We start from the raw sequence: 26,636 nt of genomic DNA, 5'->3' as shown, positions 1-26,636 counted from the left end.
TGCTTCATAGGTGGTATAGGGGAAAAGGGTCAGCCAAAGAAACACATCCTGAACAGAACCGAAGAAACACACCCTGACCCTGAAACCAGCTGCAAAGAAGCACACTTTAACCATAGAATCAGAACAAGTTAAAGAAGTCTACCCAGGCCCTGAAATTACAGACAAAAGGCTAAAAATGGCCAGTGAAAGAAACTTTGGCCCCAAAACCAGAGGCAAATCTGCCCATGACTAACTAATCAGAAAATCAACCAACCCCCAAGCATGAAATCTAGCCAATCTGAACTCCAGGGACTGAAATCTGATCAGTTCCCACGCTGAAAATCTCCATTCTCAACATCTTCCTGATCCTGCTTCTTGAGTACTGAGATTACAAATTCCTTTGGATTTGTTTTTGTTTGTTTGGTTGGTTGGTTGGTTGGTTGGTTTTTAGCTTTTTTGTTGGTAGTGTGGTTTTGACATAGGTTCTAGGGATCAAATTTGGGCCTTTTTATTTGCATACACAAGGATATTACAACAGATATACATTCCTAACTCCTCTGCTGTGTCATTTTTGGGAAATTCATTTCTAACACCTCAAAATTAGCTTCTTTAGAGCCATTCCGTAAGATGATAGGTTTGGAAGCATCTAGTACAACCCTGGCACATGATGAGTCTGAATATGTATCTGTTACACTTCAAGCATACAGTATTACCAGTATGTTTCTTGTATTTTCTAATAGGCCAACCAAAACCTACTGAAATAAACATAAAAACAAATCAAGAAAAATTACTATATATAACTCCACACCTAATCTGAGTTTTAAATTCCAGAAAGTAAAATTTTGATGTGTAATTTGAAAGAAGCCTGGCTTATTAGTAGAAGTGATAAGACTTTACAGGTTTTTTAAAAGCTCAATTATAATAATTTCTATGGAGATTAATGCTATTCACAAGCTATTAAACTATTTAATACAAATTCTGCAGGTTAATAATTTAGGAAAGGATGAAATATACTTATTTAGTAACTAGAAATAAGAAAGGGGCCCCAAAATGAGTGCCATCAAGCTTAGAAAGCTTGAAGAATCTACTAATATTAATCAGTTTCTGCTTTGGCAACAGTTAAAACAGATTATAGAAGCCTGTTTCCCAATATAACTTATATTTGCTATTTCCTGTCAGCTGTTGGATGTCTACAGCTCTGATCTATTCATGAATTGGATGTAGGCTATAGAAGAACATCCTATCTAGCTTATATATTCTGTTCTTGAAACAGAAGAAAGATAATTGTGAACCCACAAGATGACTCTTCACATATTTTACAGGAACAAGGAAATCATTATTTGTAGCTATCTTGACCAAATCAAGTCATGTAACCAAAACATGGAATAGATTTGGAAAGGCGTACCAGGACCAGTTTCTATAGGCTTTCTAGAGAAGGGGAGCAAATAATTGGGAAAATTGGTGAAACCCTTTGTACCCTTAAAATGACTTGAAGGTGAAAAGGCTTGACATCTTAAATATCTCTATGCAAGTAGACATATTTTTATTGTAATTGAATCAAGCCTGCAGAATCTCTGCCTAGAAATCTGTAATAGATGCATGTAACTAAGTGCACTGTCACATGTGATGCTAATACAATCGATGGGTTTAACTACTTTGGACTGGTCTGGCCACCATTTTGCCTTAGTGATGCTTTATTATATGTATCACATACAACAAAGGAAATTACACTGGTCAGCATTTATGGTTGCAACATCTGTGTAAATAGGACAGAAATAGATATAAAAGAAAAGGGAATGGATTACAGAAGAGGTAGTTAGAGGAAAAGTTTTTCTTCTTTGATTATTATGGGCAATTTGGCTGGGTAGTCAGGATGGCATCTGTGACAATGAAGAACATAAGTCTAAGGCCTTCTGGGTTTCAAAGTTCTCACTGAAAATTAGATGTTTCTCTGATGGACCTTCCCACATATATGACTTGCTCTTTTTCTCTCATTGTATTCAATATCCTTTCTTCTTTCTGTATATTTAGAGTTTTTATTATTTTATTTATTACTATAAAAAGGACCAATTCAAATTCCTACTCCCTCCCCTCCTCCCACTCCCCTCCCACTCCCTCCACACACACCTCCACCTCAATTGTTGCAATCCTAAAAGAGGAAAAGGCACACTGCCCTGTGGAAAGTCCAAGTCCCTCCCTACTACATCTAGGTTGAGCAAGGTATACATCCAAATAGAATAGGATTACAAAAAGTCAGTGCATGAAGTAGAGACAAAACTCAGTGCCATTGTTATTGGCCCCTCAGTCTGCTCCAACTGTCAACCATATTGAGAGGGACTAGTTTGACCCCATTCTCATTCACTACCAGTACAGTTGGAGTTGGTGAGCTCCCATTAGCTTATGCAAATTGTCTCAGTGGGTAAACCCCCCATGGTCTTGACCTCCTTGATCGTATTATCACTCCTTCCACTCTTCAACTGGACTTTGGGACCTCAGTTCAGTGCTCCAATGTGGTTCTTTGCCTCTGTTTCCCTCGGTTGTTGGACACAGGTTCTATGGTGATATTTAAGATAATCATCAGTCTGTCTACAGGGCAAGGCCAGTTCAGGCACCCTCTCCTCTACTGCTTAGGTCTTAACTGGGGTCATTCTTGTGGATTCCTGGAAATTTTTTTAGGTCCAGGATAATTGCTAACCCCATAATGGCTCCCTCAGTCAAAATATCTCTTTCCTTGCTCTCATATCTGTCCTTCCTAAATCCTACTAATCCATTCCCTCAAGTTCTCCTCAACCCTCCCCTTCTCGTCTTCCACCTACCCCCTGCCTCCATGCTTTCAATTGTGTCAGACAACCTTGTCTGTTTCTAATTCCCAGATGGGTCTATGTATGCTTTTCTTTGGGTTCACCTTATTACTTAGCTTCTCTAGAATCATGAACTATAGGCTCAATGTCCTTTGTTTATGGATAGTAGCCATTTATGAGTGAGTACATATCATATTCATTATTTTGGGTCTGGGTTACCTCACTTGGGATAGTGTTTTCTAATTCTGTCCATTTGCATGCAAAATTCAAGATGTCATTGTTTTCTACATCTGAGTAGTACTCTAATGTGTAGATGTGCCACACTTTCTTAATCCATTCCTCAGCTGAGGGGCATCTAGGTTGTTTCCAGGCTCTGTCTATTACAAATAATGCTGCTGTGAACATAGTTGAACAGATGCTTTTGTAGTATGATTGAGCGTCTTTTGGATATATTCCCAAGAGTTGTATTGATGGATCCAATGGTAGGTTGATTCAAAGTTTTCTGAGAAACTGCAACACTGATTTCCAAAGGGGTTGCAGAAGTTTGCATTCCCACTAGCAATGGAGGAATATTTCCCTTACTCCACATCCTCTCCAGGATAAGCTATCATTAGCATTTCTGATTTTGCCATTCTGACAGACATAAGGTGGTATCTCAGAGTTGTTTTGATTTGCATTTCCCTGAAAACTAAGGAAGTTGAACTTGTTCCTAAGTATTTTTTTTTTGACATTGGAACTTCTTCTGTGGAGAATTCTCTGTTTAGTTCATACACCATTTTTAATTGGGTTATTTAGAATTTTAATGTCTAATTTCTTCAGTTCTATATATATTTTGAAGATCAGTCCAATGTCTGATGTGGGGTTGGTGAATATCTTTTTCCATTCAGTAGGCTGCCTTTTCATCTTACTGACTGTGTCCTTTGCTTTACAGATGCTTCTCAGTTTCAGGAAGTTCCATTTATTGATTGTTGCTCTTATTGTCTGTGCTACTAGGCTTATATTTAGGAAGTGCTCATACATTGAGGGATACTTCCCACTTTCTCCTCTATCAGGTTCAGTGTGGTCAGATTTACATTGAGGTCTTTAATCCACTTGGACTTGAGTTTTATGCATGGTGATAGATATGGATCTATTTTCATTCTTCTACAGGTTGACATCCAGCCATCCAGTTATATCAGCACCATTTGTTGAAGATGCTTTCTTTTTTCCATTATATAATTTTAACTTCATGGTCAAAAATCATATGTTCATAGGTGTGTGGATAAATTTTGGTCTTCAGTTCAATTTCATTGGTCACCATTTCTGTTTTTATGCCAGTATCAAGATGTTTTCATTAATGTAGCTCTGTAAAAGAGCTTGGATGTCAGGGATGGTAATGCCTCCGGAAGTTCCTTTACTGTATAGGATTTTTTGGCTATCCTGGGCTTTTTCATTGTCCATGTGAAGCTGATTATTGTTATTTCAAGATCTGTGAATGTAGTGGGAGCTGCGGGCTGTGTTCCTGCCACCCCAGCTCCTGGTCGCCTAGCTAGCTTATGGCCCGAAATAACAACACACAAATTATATTCTTTTAAACACTGCTTGGCCCATTATATCTAGCCTCTTCTTAGCTAATTCTCACGTAATAATTTAGCCATTTCCAATAATCTGTGTAGCACCCCAAGGTGCGCTTACTGGGAAGATTCTAGCCTACTTTCATCCTGGGTTGGAGCTTCATCACGTCTGCCCTGGAGAGCAGAGGAATGGAATCCAAGCTCACTTCCTCTTCCTCCCAGCATTCTGTTCTGTTTACTCCACCCACCTATGTTCTAACCTATGAGGGCCAAGCAGTTTCTTTATTATTTAACCAATGACCTTCCTCCATCATTTCCCCTTTTTCTGTTTAAACAAAAAAGGAAGGCTTTAACTTTAACATAGCAAAATTACATATAACAAAACAGTTATCAAGTAAAAATTACAATATTTACATCTATTTTATCTTTATCATAACTAAGGAAAACTATAACTATAACTAACTATTCTTCAACTCCATCAAAGACTCCAGAAAGATACAATATTACCTAAGCAAACAAGAAATAAGCAACTTTCAAACTCTAGAAATGTCAGAGACATCTCACTGCCTTGACAGTTAACCAAAGTTTCTCTGTACCGTTGGGGCATCCATCTTCGGCCTACAGGCCCATAGTTTCCAGCAGACATTTCCATGAAGCAGGAAATTTCAAAGGCAGTTCAGTCACTATTTGCTGTGTCCTGCAGAATGTCTCGCAGACTCTTTCATGAATCAGGAACCCTGAAAGATCATCTCACCTTTAGGCAAGTTCAGCAGTCCTCTCTCTGAGGGTTCTCTGGGTCCAGTTTATGCAACAGTCCAGGCAAGAGCAGTTTCTTGCCCAAATGTCTAACAAACTCCATAAGGATCCTCTTCGATGCCCATCTTCTTCTTGAAGTAGATTGGTGCTGCCAGGAGCAGAGTGTCTCATTGTCATGAAAAGTCCTAAGTTATTAAAACATTAAATAGCATATTCTGTAGTCTTTGAAAGATATGAAGAATGTCTATCTAAAATATATCTATGTACACTAGAAAATCTAACATGACTACAAACTTGACTATTATGATTATCCATTAACAACCTATATACATTATGTTTTTACACACACTACACAATCACAATACCTTAATCAAGTGCAGAAATACATATACATATAACAAAACTGACTTTAAATTAATATCAGTAAACCAAGATTCATATCAATGCAAATTATTCATATCTATATCATATCCCCTTTAAATGTAAAAGAACATTTATAAACAATAAATGGGAACATGGGCACAGTTATTTCTCTTCAAACTGCTTCCTGCTGTATAGGGGCACTGTTAATTAGGTCTTTTATGGTGTAACCTGTCTGTTAGGTTTATCGCAGTTGACAGTTGAGCAAAGTAATTTTTTGAAGGTGTTCACTGCAACCTTTCAGGAGGGCATGGTCTATCATACCATATTTGGATGGAAGCAATCCACAGGGTTTCATCCTCTGTGAAAACAAAAGAAGAATCTCTTTTTCAAAGTATCATATCCTTAGATCCAAACTCTGAAGTCAAGGTGATGGAGGAAGGTCATTGGCTAATAAAGAAACTGCCTTGGCCCATTTGATTGGCCAGCCTTTAGGTGGGTGGAGTAAACAGAACAGAATGCTGGAAGGAAGAGGAAGTGAGCTCAGATGCAGGGCAGCTCCTCTCAGAGCCAGATGCGATGCAGCCAGCCGCCAGCCAGCCACCAGGTCAGACATGCTGAATCTTTCCCGGTAAGCGCACCTAATGGTGCTATGCAGATTATTATAAATGGGATAGTCCAGGTGCGAGAGTTAGCCGAGAAGAGGCTAGATATAATGGGCCAAACAGTGTTTAAAAGAATACAGTTCGTGTGTTGTTATTTCGGGGCATTAGCTAGCCAGGCGACCAGGAGCTGGGGTGGCAGGAACACAGCCTGCAGCTCCCCACAACATCAAGGTATTTTCGAAATATCTATGTTGGATTAATTCAGTAGCATTTATAAACAAATATCTTTTAGCAGCTGTTGCTCTTTCCTCAGCATTCAAACAATTCAAACAGAGCATGATAGCATACAGTATCAAGATTCTCTGTGTACTTTCCATCTTTGTGCACTTTATTTTGACCTCTATTTTGTTTATTTTTACTTTTATTTTATATTTTCTGTATATCTTTGTCCTGGAATAACTCTGTAGACCAGGCTGTCCTTGAACTCTCAGAGATCCTTCTGTCTCTGCCTCCCAGGCATTGGGATTAAAGGCGTATGCTACCACACCTTGAAGTCACAGAGGTCAATCTCCCTCTGCCTCCCAAAGGTTGGGATTAAAGGTGTGTACTACCACACCCAACTACTCTCTTCCTTTTTTTTTTTTACTTTTAAGAACTTTAACTTTTAGCCTGCATATATTTTTAACACAGTGGAAATCATTTATAAGTTTTCTTTGTTTTTGACATTCTCTTTACTGTATTTCTCTCTGTTTTTCTGACCACATGAGTCTTTAATTTACCAAGCAATATAAGTAGGATTAAAGCCATGGCTTTGGCGGCTGGATCCAGCCCATTCCTTAGCTTTCCAGCCTCATGGCTGAGGTACTGCTGGAGCCATTTTTATTGCCACAACTCTGTGGTGTTTCAAGGTCCTTGCCAGCAAGTAAGCTGCAGTATTCTGCTCACAGACCACACTCATTCAGACTGCCTGCCTGAGTCAGAGTTTGCCCTGGCAGGACGGTCCAGAAAGCCAGCATTTTAAAACAGCACAACTTTTTTCCTGCTACGGCTGAAAACAAGCATTCGGTCAACTTTTTATCAACACTATTTAAGTGTTTCCTTGCAGGATCTCTTAATGAGCTGCAGAGTTTTGCAGCTAAAGCTGAGTCAGGAAGCCTCTCTTAGATGAGAGCGCTTGCTTGCCTCTAGCAAGCAGAGCAGACCCGAGAAATTGCTGCTACCAAGAAAACATGCTTTACTCTATTCTTTCCCAAGCTTTCTCAGGCTTTCTGTGGATGCAGTTATCCACGTGGGCGCCATTCTGTAGTGGGAGCTGCGGGCTGAGTTCCTGCCACCCCAGCTCCTGGTCGCCTGGCTAGCTTATGCCCCGAAATAACAACACACAAATTGTATTCTTTTAAACAATGCTTGGCCCATTATATCTAGCCTCTTCTTGGCTAATTCTCATGTGATAATTTAGCCCATTTCTAATAATCTGTGTAGCACCCCAAGGTGTGCTTACTGGGAAGATTCTAGCCTATGTCCATCCTGGGTTGGAGCTTCATCGCGTCTGCCCTGGAGAGCAGAGGCATGGAGTCCAAGCTCACTTCCTCTTCCTCCCAGCATTCTGTTCTGTTTACTCCACCCACCTATGTTCTAACCTATATGGGCCAAGCAGTTTCTTTATTATTTAACCAATGACCTTCCTCCATCATGTGAAGAATTGTGTTGGGGTTTGGATGGGGATTGCATTGAATCTATAGACTGCTTTTGGTAGGATTGCCATTTTTTCTATATTGACACTTCCTCTCCAAGAGCATGAGAGATTTTTCCATTTTCTGGTCTCTTCTTCAATTACTTTCTTCAAAAACTCAAAGTTCTTGTCAAATAGGTCTTTTACTTCCTTGGTTAGTATTACTCCAAGATATTTTATGTTATTTGTGGCTATTATCAAAGGTGATGTTTTTTTGATTTCCCTCTCAGCTTCTTTATCCTTTGTATATAAGAAAACTATTGATTTTCTTGCGTTGATCTTGTATCCTGCTACATTAATGAAGGTTTTTATCAGCTGTAGGAGTTCTTTGGTAGAGTTTTGGGGGTCACTTATGTACACTATCATATCATCTGCAAATAATGAAAGTTTGAGTTCTTCCTTTCCAATTTGAATCCCCCTGATCTCCTTATGTTGTCTTATTGTTATTGCTAAAACTTTATCTTAAAGAGATATAGAGTGGACAGTCGTGTCTTGTTCCTGATTTTAGTAGAATCACTTTGAGTTTCTCCCCATTTAATTTGATGTTAGCTGTTGGCTTGCTGAATATTGCTTTTATTATATTTAGATATAATCCTTGTATCCCTAATCTCTTCAAGACCTTTATCATGAGGGTGTGTTGAATTTTGTCAAATGCTTTTTCATCATCTAATGAAATGATCATATGGTTTTTTTCTTTCAGTTTATTCATATTTGGATTACATTGATAGAGTTTTGTATGTTAAACCAGCCTTGAATCTCTGGGATGAAGCCTACTTGATAATGATGGATAATTTTTTTTATGTGTTCTTGGATTCAGTTTGCCAGTATTTTATTGAGAATTTTTGTATCCATGTTCATGAGTGAAATCGTTCTGTAATTCTCTTTCTTGGTTGAGTCTTTGTGCGGTTTTGGTATCAGGAGAACTGTAGACTCATAAAAAAAAGTTTGGCAATGATGCTTCTGTTTCTATGATGTGAAACACTTTGAGAAGTATAGGTATTAGCTCCTCTTGAAAGTTCTAGTACAGTTCTACACTAAAACCATCCAGCCCTGGGCTTTCTTTAGTTGGGTGGTTTTTGATTACAGCTTCTATATCCTTGCAGCTTAGAGGTCTATTTAAATTGCTCACCTGGTCTTGATTTAATTTTGGTATATGGTATCTATCTAAAAAAATTGTCAATTGCTTTTATATTTTCCAATTATGTGGAGTATAGGTTTGTGTAGTAAGACCTAATGATTATCTGAGTTTCCTAAGTGTCTGTTGTTATGTCCCCCTTTTCATTTCTGATTTTGTTAATTAGTATGTTCCCTCTATACCTTTTGATTAGTTTGTATAGGGTTTGTCAATCTTGTTGATTTTCTCCAAGAAAAAGCTCTTTGTTTTATTGATTCTTTGTATTGTTTTCTGTTTCTATTTTGTTGATTTCAGACTTCAATTTGATTATTACCTGTCTTCTACTCCTCCTGGGTGAGGCTGCTTCTTTTTTCCTAGAGCTTTCAGGTGTGCTAGTAAGACTTTAATTTCTTTCTTTATTTCTTCTTTGACCCAAGGGTGGTTCAGTAGTTGACTCTTCAGTTTCCATAAATTTTTAGGCTTTCTGGAAGTAGTATTGTTGTTATATTCTAACTTTACTCCATGGTAATCTTACAAGACACAGTGGGTTACTCCAATTTTGTTGTATCTATGGGTGTTTGTTTTGTTATTGAGTATGTGCTCAATTTTAGAGAAGGTTCCATGAGGTAATGAGAAGAATGTATATTCTTTTGTGTTTGGATGAAATGTTCTATAGATGTCTGTTAAGTCTTTGATTTATTACATCTGTTAGTTCTCTTATTTCTCTGTTAACTTTCTGTCTGGTTGACCTGTCCATTGGTGAGAGAGGAGTGTTGAAATCTCCTACTGTTAGTGTATGGGATTTGATGTACAATTTAAGTTTTAGTAATGTTTCTTTTACATATGTATGTGCTTTTGTATTGGGACATAGATAATCAGAATTGAAACTTCATCTTTGTGAATTGTTCCTGTTATGAGTATAAAGTGTCCTTCTTCATCTCTTCTGACTGATTTTAGTTTGAAATCAACTTTGTTAGAAATTAGGATAGCCATACCCACTTGTTTCTTAGGTCCATTTGATTGGAAAATCTTTTCCTCAACCCTTTACTCTAAGGTAGTTTCTGTCTTTGAGGTTGAGGTATGTTTCTTGTAAATAACAGAAGCCTGGATCCTGTTTTCATATCCATTCTCTTAGCCTGTGTCTTTTATAAAAGAATTGAGTCCATTGATATTAAGTGATATTAATGACCAGTGGTTGTTAACTCTGGTTATTTTTTGGTAGTCATATTTGTTTCCCTTTTTTTTGGGTTATGCTGGTGGGGAGGTTATCAGATGTCTGTATTATTGTGGGTGTAGTTAGCTTCCTTGGGTTGAGGTTTTCCTTCTAATACTTTCTATAAGGGTGAGTTTGTGGTTATGTATTGTTTAAATCTGTTTTTGTAGTGGAATATCTTGTTTTCTCCATCAATGGTGAATGAAAGCTTTGCTGGGTATGGTTGTCTGGGTTTGTATCTATGATTTCTTCGTGTCTGTAGCACAACTATCCAGGACTTTCTGGTTTTCATGGTTTCTATTGAGAAGTCAAGTGTAATTCTGATAGGTTTACCTTTATGTTACTTGACCTTTTCTTTTGCAGCTCTTAATATTCCTTCTTTATTCTGTATGCTTTGCATTTTGATTATTGTATGATGAGGGAATTTTTTTTGATCCAGTCTTTTGGTGTTATATAAGCTTCTTGTACCTTCATAGTGATATCATTCTTTAGGTTGGGAAAGTTTTCTTCTATAATTTTGTTGAATATATTTTTGTGCCTTTGAGCTGGAGTTCTCCTTATTCTATCCCTATTATTCTTTGGTTTCATCTTTTCATGATGTTCCTGATTTCCTGAATGTTTTGTGTTAAGAATTCTTTGGATTTAATGTTTTCTTTGACCAATGAGTCTATTTCCTCTATAGTATCTTCAGTCCCTGAGATTCTTATCTCTTGTATTCTGTTGGTTATACTTGTCTCTGTAGTTCCTGCTTGTTTACCCAGATTTTCCATATCCAGAATTCCCTTATTTTATGTTTTCTTTATTAACCTCTATTTTAGTCTTCAAGTATTGAATTGTTTGCTTCACCTGCTTGATTTTTTTTTTTGGGGGGGGGAGTTCTTGGGTTTCTTTGTTTTATTAACTTCTTCCAACTTTTTGTCTTCTCTTTCATTTCTTTAAGGGAGTTTTTCACTTCATCTTTAAAGGCCTCCATCACTTTCATAAAGTTACACTTAAAGCCATTTTCTTCCATTTCTTCTGGGTTAGGATGATCAAGTCTTCCTATTGTCTGTCCACTGGGTTTTGGTGTTACCATGTTACTTTTTAGGATGTTGGAGGATTTTTTGCATTGACGCCTACCCATCTCTTCCTTCAAATGAGGCTAGCAGTGTCTTGGTGTCTCGGTCCAATTCTTGTTGTGGCTGTCTCTTAGGTTCCCTTAGTATTGGAGCAAGCTGTGTTGTAGGGTTCCACTAGAGCTTCAGGTGCACAGGCTGGTTTGGGGGGTGGGGTAGGGTGGGGAAAATCCCAGCAACAGGAAAACTCCCTACTGGCTGGCTAGAAAAGCCAAGGGAGTTGGGGAGGGGCTCCTGGATTTTGTCCCACTGTGGAGGGCATCTGGATGTCTGGTCCTGTGGCCACTGACTCACCTCTTAGGTCTCCTCGGTATTAGAGCAAGCTGTGTTTCAGGGTTCCAATGGGGCTCACAGGTGAACAGGCAGGTTTGGGGGTGGGGCGGGTTTGGGGCAGTGTGGGTTGGGGGATAGTCCAGTGGCAAGAAAATTCCCTGCTGGCTCTTAGGTCCCCTCAGTTTTGGAGCAAGCTGTGTTACAGGGTTCCAGGGAGCTCACAGGTGATCCTAGAATTTTGATTATTGTGTGACATAGAAAGCTTTCTCTTTTGAACCTTGGTATTTTGTGTTTATATGTCGCTTCCACCTTAATAAGTATCTTTTTCTTTGGATTTGAGAATTTTTCACCTATGATTTTATTGATAATACTTTTTGTGTCTTTGGCCTGGTTATCTTCTCCTTGTGTATTATTATTGGTAGATTTGATCCTTTTATACATTCCCAAATTTCCTTCATGTTCCATTTCTGAGTTTCTACTTTTTAAATTTAATATTTTCCTTGACTTAGCCACCCATATCTCTTACATTGTCTTTGAGAAATGGCCCAATCTGTTAGTGATTATTTTCTTCTGAGTTCTTTGAATTCCTGAGCTTTTCATTTTGAGTTTTATTTTACTTTTGTTTTCTTTAGAATTTTTTTATCTCCTTATTAAATTCTGTTTTAATATCTTAAATTGTTTGTGATTGAGCCTCAGTATCTGGAATCAACTTTGGTGATGTTTCTTGGTGTTGAGTGGTTCTTTGGATCATTGTTTGGTATTATTCCAACCTGTTACATTTTGTTGAAAATTATTGGTGTCAGTATCCTGGTCACTGTGTGTTTGTTTGTGAATGGAGTGTCTAAAGTTGTCTCAGCTCAATAGATGTTCTTCTAAGACTCCACACAAGGTTCAGTTGCTGATCTAGGTAGAGGCTAATGTGACTGGCAGGTAGATGGAGCTGTGGACCTTAAAACCTATCAGCTGTTACAGAAGAACTCAGCTTTAGTTTGGGTGCCCACTAAACACACAATATTTATCATCATCTATTTACCTGCCACCACAATCATCAGCCCTCTCCTTAAGATGACAGTTTCAAAAATGCATATCTCTCCACCAAAAAATCAAGCCAAACATTTAACCATTAAATGATTTAATTTTCCTTAGCCTCCTAATATAATCAAACATCAAACCCTACTGACTCTAGCTCCATTTTAAATAGGCAACCACTAATCATTTCCAGAACTAATTTTACGTGTTTGCCATCAAGTCTTCCTGGGTTATTTTATACCATCCTGTTATAGAGCATGGGTTCTGGACCTGGACTGTCTGGATTCTAGTCCCAGCACTCTCTCTGACCAAAGGTATGATTTGGGAACCTACTCCGTTTCTCTTTTTTTAATCTATAAAACAAAGCAATAAATTAAAATGGTGACCCACCTCACTAGATGTCATGGAAAGCTGAATGGATTGAGTTCAGGTAATGTGCTCTGAAGAGTGCTTGTTAGCGCTCTGTTAATATGAGCAGTAATCAGCAGAAACAGCTTCCAAACAGGTTTTCCTCACTCTGGCTTTACCCTTTTATCTGCCCTCCAGATGGGAGGCAAAGTGAACTTGTTAAAAATAAAACTCACAGCATGTCATTTTCTAATTTTAAATATGCTGTGTCTTTCTGACTCATCACAACCTCAAGATGTCTAGTTTCCACCACCTTAAACTCTCAGGGCATCTTTTATGTTCTTATGTTACAGAATTTATCAAACTAGGATTTATTTGACTACTTATTCACCTTAAACACCACTCTAAAGCAAAACTGACCTCTCGTAATAGGAAGTGTGAATGGCATTCCATGTAAACCCTATTGTGATACTGAAACATTAGGTTACTTAATATTGACAAGACCATAAACAATTTTCAATTACCACCCTGTTGTAGACTAGGAATTCAGGCATGACAAGTATAGTAATTTACCCACGTCCTTTGGTAAGTTAGTGGCTGAGTTGACATCTGAGCCCAGCCTCCCTCTCACTAAGTTATCAGAGTGGTGAACAGGATGACAGAGAATGCCATGATAAGTAAAATGACAAAACACAAGGACTGACGGGAAAGCAACAGGGATGTTTAGACTAAGGAATTTTTGCTACCTGATATGACCCACTACACAAATAAATGCTCTCTTCTCTTCTCTTACTTTGCCTATGTAAGATCTTTAAGCAACTTGCCCCCTTCCCTTCTTAGTGAAATTCAGGCCTTAAGCATAACAGCCAAATATTAAGCTATATGATGACATATCCAGACCTTTTCAAATAATTCTTTTTTTAACTTTATTATTTTTCTCTTTTTTTGATTTTATTATTATTATTATTACAAATTTTCACCTCCTCCCATTTCTCTCCCACTCCCCCCATCCCCTCCCTCTTCAGTCCAAAGAGCAGTCAGGGTTCCCTGCCCTGTGGGAAATTCAATGTCCTCCCCCCTCCATCCAAGTCTAGGAAGGTGAGGATCCCAACAGACTAGGTTCCCACAAAGCCAGTACGTGGAGGAGAATCAAAATCCAGTGCCATTGTCCTTGGCTTCCCAGTCAGCCCTCCATGTCCACCATGTTCAGAGAGTCCAGTTTTATCCCATGTTTTTTCAGTCCCAGTCCAGCTGGCCTTGGTGAGTTCCCATTAGATCGGTCCCACCGTCAAAGTGGATAGCCACACTCCTCACGGCCCTGACTTCCTTGCTCATGTTCTCCCTCCTTCTACTCCTCATTTGGACCTTGGGAGCTCAGTCCAGTGCTCCAGTGTGGGTCTCTGTCTCTATCTCCATCCATCGCCAGACGAAGGTTCTATGGTGATATGCAAGATATTCATCAGAGTGGCTATAGGATAGGGCCAGTTCAGGCGCCCTCTCCTCAGCTGCTCAAGGATCAAGCTAGGGACATCTACTTGGACACCTGGGAACCCCTCTGGAGTCCAGTCTCTTGCCAACCCTCAAATGGTTCCCTTAATTCTTAAGGTTTGAAAATTGTGGAAAAGGAAGCAAAAAACCTTTGAAAGGTAGTTTGCAAAATAAATTTAATGGTTATAATGTGGACACAAAATTAGCATGTGAGGTAAAGTTAGAAGGAAACCACTTTGACATTCCAAGCATTAAGTGCCAGTGTGAAGATGGTTTGAAGAGAGACAAGTGGATGTGTTTGCGAGACATTTATGAGGTGGGATGTACAGGACTTGGCTGGTTATGTAGTGGGTGACAGAGAGAACAATAAGGAAGATGATGGAAGAACAAAGACAGTGAATCTTTTGCCCTTAGCATTCAGTGAAAATATTATATGTGAAATACGACAATCTAATTCACTGTGGAAGATACAAGGTTAGTATTCCTACCAGAAAAAAATGTTAACTTCTGGAGTACAGAATATTTAAGAATATTAACAGATGGACAATTACTCACCTGGTACCTATAGATGCACAGGATGTAGCCCAGAGGGTAAAGGATAGTCTAGGAAGCTATGGTAGTGATTCAGGAATTTAAATGCAGAATACAAGTCAGAGTCAGTGCTAATTAATATTCAGAACCATGTCTTTGAGCTTAAAAATTGTGTTTTGAAGCACAGGGAGAGGAATAGGATAAATGTGAGAGTATCAGCAACTAACTGGAAAAGAATCAGCATAGCCACACCTTAAATGTCTAAAACCAAAACTCGGGATATGATCATAACATCATCAAAATTAGTAATCTGAAATCCATCTTTTAAAGAGACGTGATATGAGGCAGGGAGATGTCAACTTTGCAGTGTCCTGGAATTCACTGTTAAGAAACACCTTGACAGCCAGGCGACGGTGGCGCACGCCTTTAATCCCAGCCCTCGGGAGGCAGAGGCAGGCGGATCTCTGTGAGGTTGAGACCAGCCTTGTCTACTGAGCTAGTTCCAGGACAGGCTCCAAAGCCACAGAGAAACCCTGTCTCGAAAAACCAAAAAAAAAAACCAAAAAAAAAAAAAAAGAAAGAAAGAAAGACAGACTTTGAGAATCTGATTGTATATTGTACCACATATACCACATTTTCTTTATCAATTCTTAGGTTAAGGAGCATCTAGATTGTTCCAGGTTCTGGCTAGTATAAATAAAGCTGATATGAATATAATTGAGCAAGTGTACTCATGGTATGATTGAGCATCCTTTCGGTATAAACCCAAGTCTGGTACCCTGAGTCTTGAGATAGATTGATTTCCAATTTTCTGACCAAACATCATACTGATTTCCAAGATGACTGTACAAGTTTGCACTCCCACAAGCAGTGGAGGAGTGTTCCTCTGTTTCCACATCCTCTCCAACATAAGCTGTCATTTGTGTTTTCGATCTTAACCATTTTGATAGGTATAAGATAGATTCTCAGGATCATTTTGATTTGCTTTTCCCTGATGGCTAAGGATGACAAACATTTCTTAGTGTTTCTTTGCCATTTATTGTTCTTCTGTTGAGAATTCTCTGTTTAGATCTATACCCCATTTTTAATGGCATTATTCATTATTTTGAAGGCTAGTTTCTTGAGTTCTTTTTATATGTTGGAGATCAGCCCTCTGTCCAATGTGGGGTTGGCAAAAATCTCTTTCCATTCTGTAGCTGCCATTTTGTTCTATTGACAATATTCTTTGCCTTATAGAAGCATCTCAGCCTCACAAGGTCTCATTTATTCATTGTCCATCTTAGTGTCTGTGCTACTAGTATTCTATTTAGTCAATTGTCTTCTGTGCCAATGCATTCAAGGCCACACCCCACTTTCATTTCTATCAGATTCAGTGTAACTTGATTTATGTTGAGATGTTTGATCCACTTGGACTTAGTGCTTTGTGCAGGGTGACACATATGGGCCTATTTGCATTCTTCTACGTGCCTACATTCAGGTGTGTCAGTACCATTTGTTAAAGGTACTTTCCTTTTCCCATTAAATAGTTTTGGTTTCTTGTCAAAAGTGTACATGAGTGTGTGGATTTATGTTTGGGTCTTTGATTTTGTTCTATTGATCAATATGTCTAATTTTTATGCCAATACCATGCTGTTCTTATTACTATAGCTTTGTAATAGAGCTTGAGGTATCTCAGACAGTTCTTTTATTGTGTAGGATTATTTCAGCTATCTTGAGTTTTTTTTTTTTTTTTTTTTTTTTTGCTTTTCCATGTGAAGTTGAGTAGTTGAGTATGGTTCTTTAAAATAATGGTATTGGAATTTTGATGGGGATTGAATTGAATCTGTAGATTGCTTTTGCCAAGATTGCCACTTTTACTATGTTAATTTTTACCTACCCAAGAGCATGGGAGATATTTCCATTGTCTTATATCTTAAATTTATTTCTTCAAAAAGTTGAAGTTCTTGTCATACAGGTTTTCCACTTGTTTGCTTAAAATTACTCCAAAGTATTTTGTGTTATTTGTGGCTATTGTGAAGGGTGATGCTTCTCTGATTTCTTTATCAGCCTGTTTATCATCTGCATAAAAGAGGTTTACTGATTTCTTTTTAGTTAATCCTGCCACATTACTATAGGTGTTTAACATCTGAAGGAGCTCCCTGGTAGAATTTTTTGAGTCACTTATGTATGTTATCATATCATCTGCAAATAGTGAAAGTTTAACTTCTTACTTTCCAATTTGTATCCCCTTGATCTCTTTTTGTTGTCTGTTGCTCTAGCTAGAACTTTGAGTACTATAATGAATAGATATGGAGAGAGTGGACAATCTTATCTTGTTCCTAATTTAGTGAAATTGCTTTGAGTCTCTCTCCATTTAATTTCATGTTGACTTTCAATTTGTTGTATATTGCTTATATTATATCTAGATATGTTCCTCATATCTATGATCTCTCCAAGACTTTTATCATGAAGTGGTATTAGATTTTGTCAAAGGCTTTTTCAACACATAATGAGATATTCATGTGATTTTTTTTCTCAGTTTGTTATATGGTGGATTCCATTGACAGATTTTCATATGTTGAACCATCCCTGAATCTCTGAAATGAAGCCCACTTGATCGTGGTGGATGATCTTTTTAGTGGGTTTTTGGCTTTGGTTTGCCAGTATTTTATTGAGTATTTCTGTATCAATGTTCATTCATGTACACAATGGAATATTACTCAGCTGTTAAAAACAGACATCATGAAATTGTCAGGAAAATGGATAGAACTAGAAAAAAGTAATCCTGACTTAGGTAACCCAGACCCCAATAAATAAACATGGTATGAACTCACTCATAAATGGATATTAACTATAAAGTAAAGGATAACAATGCTGCAATCACAGACCCAGAGAAGCTAGATAACAACATTCAGACATTGTCTTTTAAACATGAAAAGTTGATTCTTATGATCTTCACATCAGATGTTTTCTATGATGATTTGGAGATGATAACTAAAAACTTAAAAACTTACATTCACTATTGTGTTTTTCATTGAGATCTATATTGCTACAGTCAGAACTTGCAAGGAGCCTGAGCAAAAGCACTGAGGAACTGTAGCTCCAAAATAGATGCAAAGCACTTAGTCAGCAGCTTATGCAAGTTGACAAATGTTTAATCCCTTCAAGGCTTTCCAAAGAGGTTGTGGCTCACTAACTTCTATTACTGACTTCAAAAAATTTAGTTGGAACAAGTTTTATGAAGGTTGGCAGGGAGAGCTGTATCGCCATGTGGTGGATATAAACTCTGATGAACTGCCTCAGAGATAGAAGAGAGTTTCTCCACAAGGTTGCCAAAATGACGAGGATGTGGGAGAAGCAAAAGTGCATCCTAACATATTAGAGATTTTCCACCAGATAATGATCCTGATGATTATAGCAACACAAAGACATTTCCATGAAATAGGCATTTGCTTGGATTTGTCATCATTTCTTCCCTTATTTTGTACATTAAATAGATCACCGCTTGCATGACAGTATATACTCAGGGCAAGATTCTGAAAGAGGAATCAGAATTTGATTCTTGTCCACTCTCTACTGCCAAACAGTTGTGTGTACCTTAACATTCTTAACTCTCCTGGCTTCTGTGTCCTCAACTATCTCATATAAGGTTACCTTATCTCTCTATTCCTTTTATTTATGTGTATGTGTATGCTAGGAATAGAAAGTACACTTTAGCGATTAAGTACATTTTAGAGTAAATCTCATCTGGACTGGTTGCTGAAAATTCAGATACAGTATTTTTCAGATACAGTATTTTTCCTTGAGCATTGCTTTCTCAGTAAGCCTATATTTTTTTTTCTACAAGTATTAGGTAGCCTCAAGATTAGGTTCAGTGGCTGCTTTGTTAATAAGGAGTAATGCAAGAACAATTAAACACCAAGTAGTCAGTCCTAAGGTCATATGCATACAAGTAATATTAAACAGACTGAGTGTACTGTATTTCTATATTTAAGATTTCTATATTTAAGATTATATATGTATATATTATATATAATCTTTATATATATAATTATATATATAATTAAAGAAATAAAGGTTAATTTGAGAAAGAGCAGGAGAAGGTTTGGAGGGAGTAAAGAGAAGAGGGGAAATGTTCTAATTTTAAAATTAAAAATTAGGAATTAAGTAGAGTACCCCAGGCCTAAAGCTCAATTAAACAGCTATTTCCACCTGAAACCCACAAACTTTACAACTCTGGAACCCTTTAGTTCCTGTGCATGCCCCTGTCTACTCTATAGGTTGTGACTTTTTAGAAGCTAAAATTAAACAGTGCAATAGTTAATAAGACATTTTTGTCACAACTATTTTGATTTTTTATTGTATGCACATGATTGTTTTACCTGAGGGTATGTATTCATGTGCACTGTGTAAATGCAGTGTACACAGAGGCCAGAAGAGTTTGTCAAATACCCTGGAACTGGGGTTATAGGTGGTTTGTGATGCCATGTTGGTACTGGAAACCAAACCCGAGTCCTGTGTAAGAGCGACAAGTGATCTTAACCACTGAGGCATCTCTCTGGGCACGTAAGATGTTAATGATTTCAAACTTGTTCTATGTATCTGTCAAAGTGATATCTAACCATCAAAAAGTCCAGATTTCTCTTAGTTGTTTGGAAAACCGCAATAAACACTATACTAACTGTAAATATTTTCAACATACATGAATACCCTGGAGGTAAAATGTTGCATCTACAGTGTTCATTTCTACACGTCCAGTAAAGAAGTAAAACAGACATATTGAGTTTATCATCTTGTTATCACATTTTAGGGACATCCTATTCTCCTAGAAAGACAGAACAATGGTATCAACTTGATCACCAGCATAAATGAGACACAAGAAGGTGGTAGTGATGTGAGCAAAGGAAAGTAATACTTTTTTCCAGAAAAAAATTCAAGACAGAAAGTGTGTGAATCTTTTCATACTGTTACTTTGCTAGGTGAACCTATTTAAAGTAGGAATCCAGTGTTGCTAAAGCAGGAAATGGAAGTCAATTTGTCACCTGGTAGAAAGTTTTCAAAATAAAATGCTAAGTAAATCAGGAGCCTCCTCATTTTGTGGGGGTTGTTTGGTACTTTTTTTCTTTAAGACAACATGCCAGCAGAAACTCACATAAAGTACACCAGGCTAGGAACAACCTTTGCATGAACCTTAAAACTAAAATTGGACACTCTCTGTGTTTTCTCACGTACATACTAAGTCATTCAATGTGAAACTTACCACAGTTCCATGGTGGGCTGTCTCCTTTTCTCCCAGTGTCCATCAATGTCTGAGGAAATGACAGGAAGCTGTAACTATTCTATTGTGTCTTTCCAGGTAACCATTACTGATGCTGTGTAGGACAAGTAGGTAAACTTACTTCACAATGTATGCTGTGAGTAGGAGTCTTCATTAAAACAAAGTTAAGAATAATTACCAGGTATCCACAACCTGTAAACCTTGCTCCTTGAGTAGCCATTTATTCCACTTAAATAAATGTTTTATTTTCCTCTTCCAGGTTTCCCATATTTTGGCACAGGTTAATTTTTTTTTCTTCCAATGTGTAGGTGGTGGTTACAGTTTTAATACTGGCATATTACTGCCTTATTCTTCTGTTGTAGGAGCAGCAGGCTGCGTTCTGCCACCCAGCTTCCAGCCGCCTGGCTAGCTTTGCCCCAAAATAACAACACACAAACTGTATTCATATAGACAAAGCTTGGCCCATTTCTATTAATGTGTGTAGCACCACGAGGTGCGTTTACCAGGAAGATTCTAGCCTACGTCCATCCTGGGTTGGAGCCTCATCACGTCTGCCCCAGAGAGGAGAGGAAATGGCATCTGAGCTCACTTCCTCTTCCTCCCAGCATTCTGTTCTGTTTACTCCACCCACCTAAAGGCTGGCCTATCAAATGGGCCAAGGCAGTTTCTTTATTAGCCAATGACCTTCCTCCATCATTCTTCTGCTCACTAATGCAGCACACTCTATTGACCAGATGTCTCTTCTTGACTGTCGAAGGTAGATGCTGCTCCTTGGGAGAAGCCTAGGAAAGCTAAATTTCAGAAACAAAGTAATTAAATACAATTCATCTCATGTCATAGCAGTGGACCTTAAGGAAAAACATAAGGACTTAAACATTGTTATCGTAAAAAGAAAATCTTTGTAAATGTTATCAAATTAAGAAGAGATTGTGGTGAGATAGTCTTTATGCAATTCCTGAAACCCTCATGACAGGTAAGAAAATCATATACAACAAAGGAAGAGACAGATTAAAGATCTACAAATAAACAAACACTAACTATAGCTTGCAACCTTGGCCAAAACCTGGGAAAGGTGAACAGAATAATGCTTTCTTATATTACTTGGAGTGTCATAACAAAATACTATAGATTTAGAGTTATAAACTAAAAAAGTAAAGAAATTTATGCCCTCAAAATTGTAGATTCCAAAAAATCCAGGATCCCAAGGTAACATTAGGTTCTGTTTCTAGTAAGTCCCTCTTCCAAGCTTATAGATGCCCATCTTCATTATGAATCCTATCATAATATTTTCTTGGAGGAGAGAAGGAGAAAATAAGAAGAGAGAAAGAAATGAAGAGGGAGGGGGAGAGAGAGTTTATTCTTTTGAGAAAGTCACTTGTCCTGTGGAATTAATTATGTCTTCATTCTCAGCAATTCATTTAAGCTTAATTAAGTCCTAAAAGCCTTCTGCCTAAATACCTCCCACTGGAGAAGGATGCCTTGATGTCTGAACTGTAAAGGACAGACCTGAGTTCATAATAGTAAATCTGAAATGTGATAAGCCACTGAGTTTTCAGGACTTTAACAATCCTAGGAATTGAATTCACATTTGGTACTGAAAGGACGGAGAGTTCTAAAACCCTTTCAGTAGAAATAAAACAAGCTTAAACTGAAGAGGATGGAGCCTAGAAAAAAAAAAGAAAGAAAGGCTATTGGACTTCTGGGGTTCTATCATCAGGAGAGAGGACAATAAAGATATTCAGTTGAAATTAGTTTCTTTTCTTCAAGAAAAATGATCACTCAAAAGAGGGCTGGGACAAGGCTAGTGGGCTGCTAATAAACCCACAAGCATAGTACAGACAGAACAGGGAATGATCAGGACACTGGACAGCAACTGTAAATAACCACAGTAACAGAATCTCTCAGTGCCTCCAGAAATCAATCCTGAAAACTGTATTGAGCTTCTAATCTCCAATGACTGTTACACAAATTTCCATTATTTTAAGCCACCCATTCTGTGTAACTTTATTATGACAGCTATAGATAATAAATTCTATGCCCTTCAGCTCAGCAAAATATAGAAATTAGACTCTTAGCATATTAAGATAGAAAGTATGATATCAAATTTTCTAATTATGACAGTCTTACAGGCCTATCCCTGGTGTCTTTTAGAATGCAGTTCACATTGTTACATTGAGATACCACGGCCCTAATTGGCAAGTATCCTCATACTCTTTAGAATGAATACTTGAGGACAAATCAGAACTTTTGACAAGATCCCTTCATATCCATGGAGCAGTAATACAAGAATAATTATGCACACTTAGTTGACTTCCTAATACACTAAAAGGCAAAGAAAGCTCTCTAGATGTGTCTCCTTCTTTAACAGAAATGTGTTACTGTATTAAAGATCAGAGAACTAACATGTATTAAGTACACACTTTAAGATTGTCCAACCTACATTTTCTTTTCTTCAAATAATCAGCCTGGCTTGCCTTCGTCTATCACATCTTGTCCAAACCACAATCAAAGATTTGGACCTCTGGCCTATGAGTTGAAACTAGTTCATGTTCTCTCTCTCTCTCTCTCTCTCTCTCTCTCTCTCTCTCTCTCTCTCTCTCTCTCTCTGTGTGTGTGTGTGTGTGTGTGTGTGTGTGTGTGTCTTTTTCTTTCTCTCCCTCGCTCCCTAGATTTTAAGTTAAGACATATTAACTGAGAAACATCTTGAAGTGTCTTCAGGTGTATGTCTTCATAAATTTAAAAGTTTAGTCAATCATTATGATGATCAGGAAGAAGCCCCATCTCTAGCAAAGAACAACTGGACCTGTGAGAATGGAGAGGGAAGTGCTTTGGCTTATTTTGGCCCTTCTACTCTCAGATCCAGTTGTAATGTAACTTGAAGTAATGCTGCAAATGAAAAACTCAATAAACCAATTAAAAACCTCAAGGAAAAGCCTCACCAACAGATACCAACAGAACATTCCATCCAAATACTGAAGAATACACATTTTTTTTCTCAGCAGGCAATGAAACTTTCTTCAAAATAGACCCCCATATGTTAGGGCCCAAAACAATATTCAACAAATATAGGAAAAGTAAAATCACATCTTGCACTTTATATGGCCACAATGGGATAAAGCTGGATGTCAACCACAGTAGAAACTACTGAAAGTACACAAACTCATGGAAACAAAACAACAATGATAAATGGACCATGGTAAAGTCAAAAAGGAAAACATAAGATTCTTACAACTAAATTAAAATGAAAATGCAGCATACCAAAATCTAAGAGACACAGTGGGGGCAGTCCATTTTTTATTTTTGTAAAGCATCTCTAGTTCTTTGTATTCTCTATTCTTCCTCCATTGGAGTAGAATTCATCCTTATTCTAATCAGTTTTCTACCTCCTTAATATATGTTGTACTTCCCTAACATGATTCAAGGTTGTTTGAAATGCTTTCTAAAAGGAATTAATACTTAAGAGTGACATCACTATCAGTGGTCAGTCTTCTGGTGGGTAGAGTAAGAACTTCACTACACTGGCCAACATTAGAAGAACCACAGAATAAGGTAAGGATGTTGCCAGGACAGCAACTGTTAAGAGAAATAAGCTTAACCTATCCACTAAGCCCCGTGAGTTTGATTTTAGGAAGGATGGCTCCATAAGCATCACTGTATCTCTGCCACCTGGACCTTATTTACAACTCTTCAGGTTGAAAAACTCTTTAGGATGAATTGAGACATTCTCTTCCTATGCTGAGTGTCCATTTGCCACCTTCCACACATTGGGGAGGCAACACTGGCCTTCTAAAGAAGTTAGTGTGGTTTTGGGGTGAGAAGTCATTACATTGACTAAGAAGCCCATACAACTGAACAAGACATTTAAGTCTCTACATATCTGTTGGACCAAACTAGTAAAGAGTTTCTTATCTCTTTAAGGGAAAACTAAGGAATAACACATTATTCCATACGCATTGAGATTGCTCCCGTTATAACATACCAGTTTAGTCTAGCATTGAATCAAGAATGCATCACAACCATACTAGGTGCTAATATACATCAAGGTCATATGCTAAATGGGTTTCACCAGGACTGTAATCTAGAACCCAAGATTTGGGATGTGTTGTAATACTAGAAATTGGGGGGGGAATTGAATGGGAATTTTGAATTCAAGACTTAGAAATTTATAATTCTCAAATAAGGACAAAACGGAGCACATCATACTTTATCATGAGCCTTTGTTGTTGACTGTGATAAAATACCCTGATTAAAGCAACCTCATGTAGGAAGGATTTTGATTCATGGTTACATGACATGGTCCATCATGGCAGGGAAAACTGGTGGTAGAAGCCTGCAGCTGCTCATGCAGTATCCTCAGTCAGAGGAAACAGAAAACAGTGACTGCTTGTGATCATCTAGCGTTCTCTTTCATTTAGTCCAGGACCCTAGCCTACCAGAATAGTACCACCTGCTTTAAGGATGGATCTTCCCACCACTGTTGGGACTAATCAATATTATCCCACCATCAAGTGCAATCTAAGTAATCCCTCACAGGCATGGCCAGAGGTTTGCGCCTTGGTGTTTCCAGATGCTGACAAGTTGACAATATTGACCACCACACAAGGATTTTCGGCCTTTACAGAAACTATCCATTGCCTATATCTAGTCCTAAAATAGAGAGCATACAATTCTATTTGAAATATGAGCCCTGGACTGGGGTCAGTTCCATGGGGCATGAAACCTGCCTGGCCTGTTATACTTTCAGCAGGAGGCAATATTTACTTTCTGCTTTGCTTTTCCTAGATAAAAGAAAAATAAATCCTCCCTCAGAGTCCTTTCAAGGTTTCCATGTAAGAGATCTGCTGGAAACATCATAAAGTCTGTTTTACAAGAAACATATTGTTAAGAGAAGTTAGGAAATAAGCAAACATGGATGTGTTTTTCAACAATACCGGATATGGACTAACCTTAAAAGATCAAATGGTTCTATAAATTTTTAATCTGGAGCCTTTCCAATCCAAAAAACTTATAATAAAGCAAATGATTTTTCACATCAAATACTGAATTACCTGCCACAAGCAATTAACAGTGTCACGTGACATGCCCTGCTGTAGTTCTATTTTATGACAAAGGCATTCCATTTTTCTACTTCCTTCATCAGAATAAGGACAAAGAAGGAAGGGAAGGAAGGAAGGAAGGAAGGAAGGAAGGAAGGAAGGAAGGAAGGAAGGAAGGAAGGAAGGAAGGAAGGAAGGAAAAAGGAAGGAAGGAAGGAAGGAAAAAAGGAAGGAAGGAAGGCTCACTTATTGCCTATTTGAATCCAAAGCTGCCGTTCAGATAACCAAACTAAACAGTCCACAGTCCACTTAAGCAAGTGTCTGAGGGTTGCATAAGAGTAACTTGGGTGATTATCATTACATATTCCCTTTATAAAATTAAACATGAAATATAAAATGGTAGAAACTTCGAAGTGTTAGGGGTAAAACATGAATTTCAGATAGTAAAGAGACTTATCTGGCATTTTGCATTATTTCACAATTCACCATATTAATGCTCCTACCCCCAATTAAATTTGATCTAAAGCATAAATCCAGCTGAAGTAAAATAAGAGGAGTCTGGGAAATCTCACTTTGTAAAATAGTGGAAAAGAAAATAACAATGGAATGCAAATGAAGTTGAACAATCCATAATTTGCAATGCATGATAACGTTGGAAAGTTAACTAATGTCCAAAGAGATTCTGCATTCTGGAATGACAGAAGCTAAACTGCGGGCAAAATGTGTGGCTGAACTCCTAACACTTCAAGAATTTCTGCTTTCCTCTTACAGGATGGCAAAAATCAGAATAATCATTTGGTTGTGTGAAATTAGAAGTTTTCTGAAGAATTAACCATCCTTTCCATTTAGTTTGATCCTGGCATGAGCAATCATCAGTCACAAGCAAACTTCATGCTCCATCATCGCTACTTCCATATTCATCTGGTTTTTATTGTATTTATTGAGTGCTACATTTTTTCCCTTCTTACCACCCAGCTCTTCATTTGTTTTAGGAGGTCAATTTATTAATGTAGCCTCGTTTGTGTTAAATCCACTGGAAAAAAAAAAAGGCAAGTCTCTATATACATGCAAGCTTTGTTGTGTTCTGCGAAGTGTACAGAATAAAATTAATTCTGCTTCCACAGTGAGTAAACACCAAATGAGGTTTTCTATTGCTTTTTCATAATAGAGAATTTTAGTCTTGCCTTCAGGCCTCTATCGTAAAATAAAGCAAGTGCTATTTCCATGAAATGAAAGCTAAGATGCCAGTTCAGGAGGCTGGGCTGTCTGGAGGTCGACGGCATGGGTTTGTCCGCTGGGGATTCAGTAGGCATGTGCCAGCTCCCTTCACTCCTGCCCCTTGAAGTCTCAAACCATGATTATTATTTATCTTCCTTAGACTCTCACAGAATAAGTCATATTCCAATAACTTGCACTCAGGATATTTCTAGTGATACAGTCAATACC

This window comes from Chionomys nivalis, chromosome 1, assembly GCF_950005125.1.
Source record: "Chionomys nivalis chromosome 1, mChiNiv1.1, whole genome shotgun sequence".
Classification (NCBI taxonomy): Eukaryota; Metazoa; Chordata; class Mammalia; order Rodentia; family Cricetidae; genus Chionomys; species Chionomys nivalis.
The sequence above is the reverse complement of the archived record's forward strand: the minus strand, read 5'-3'. Positions refer to the sequence as shown.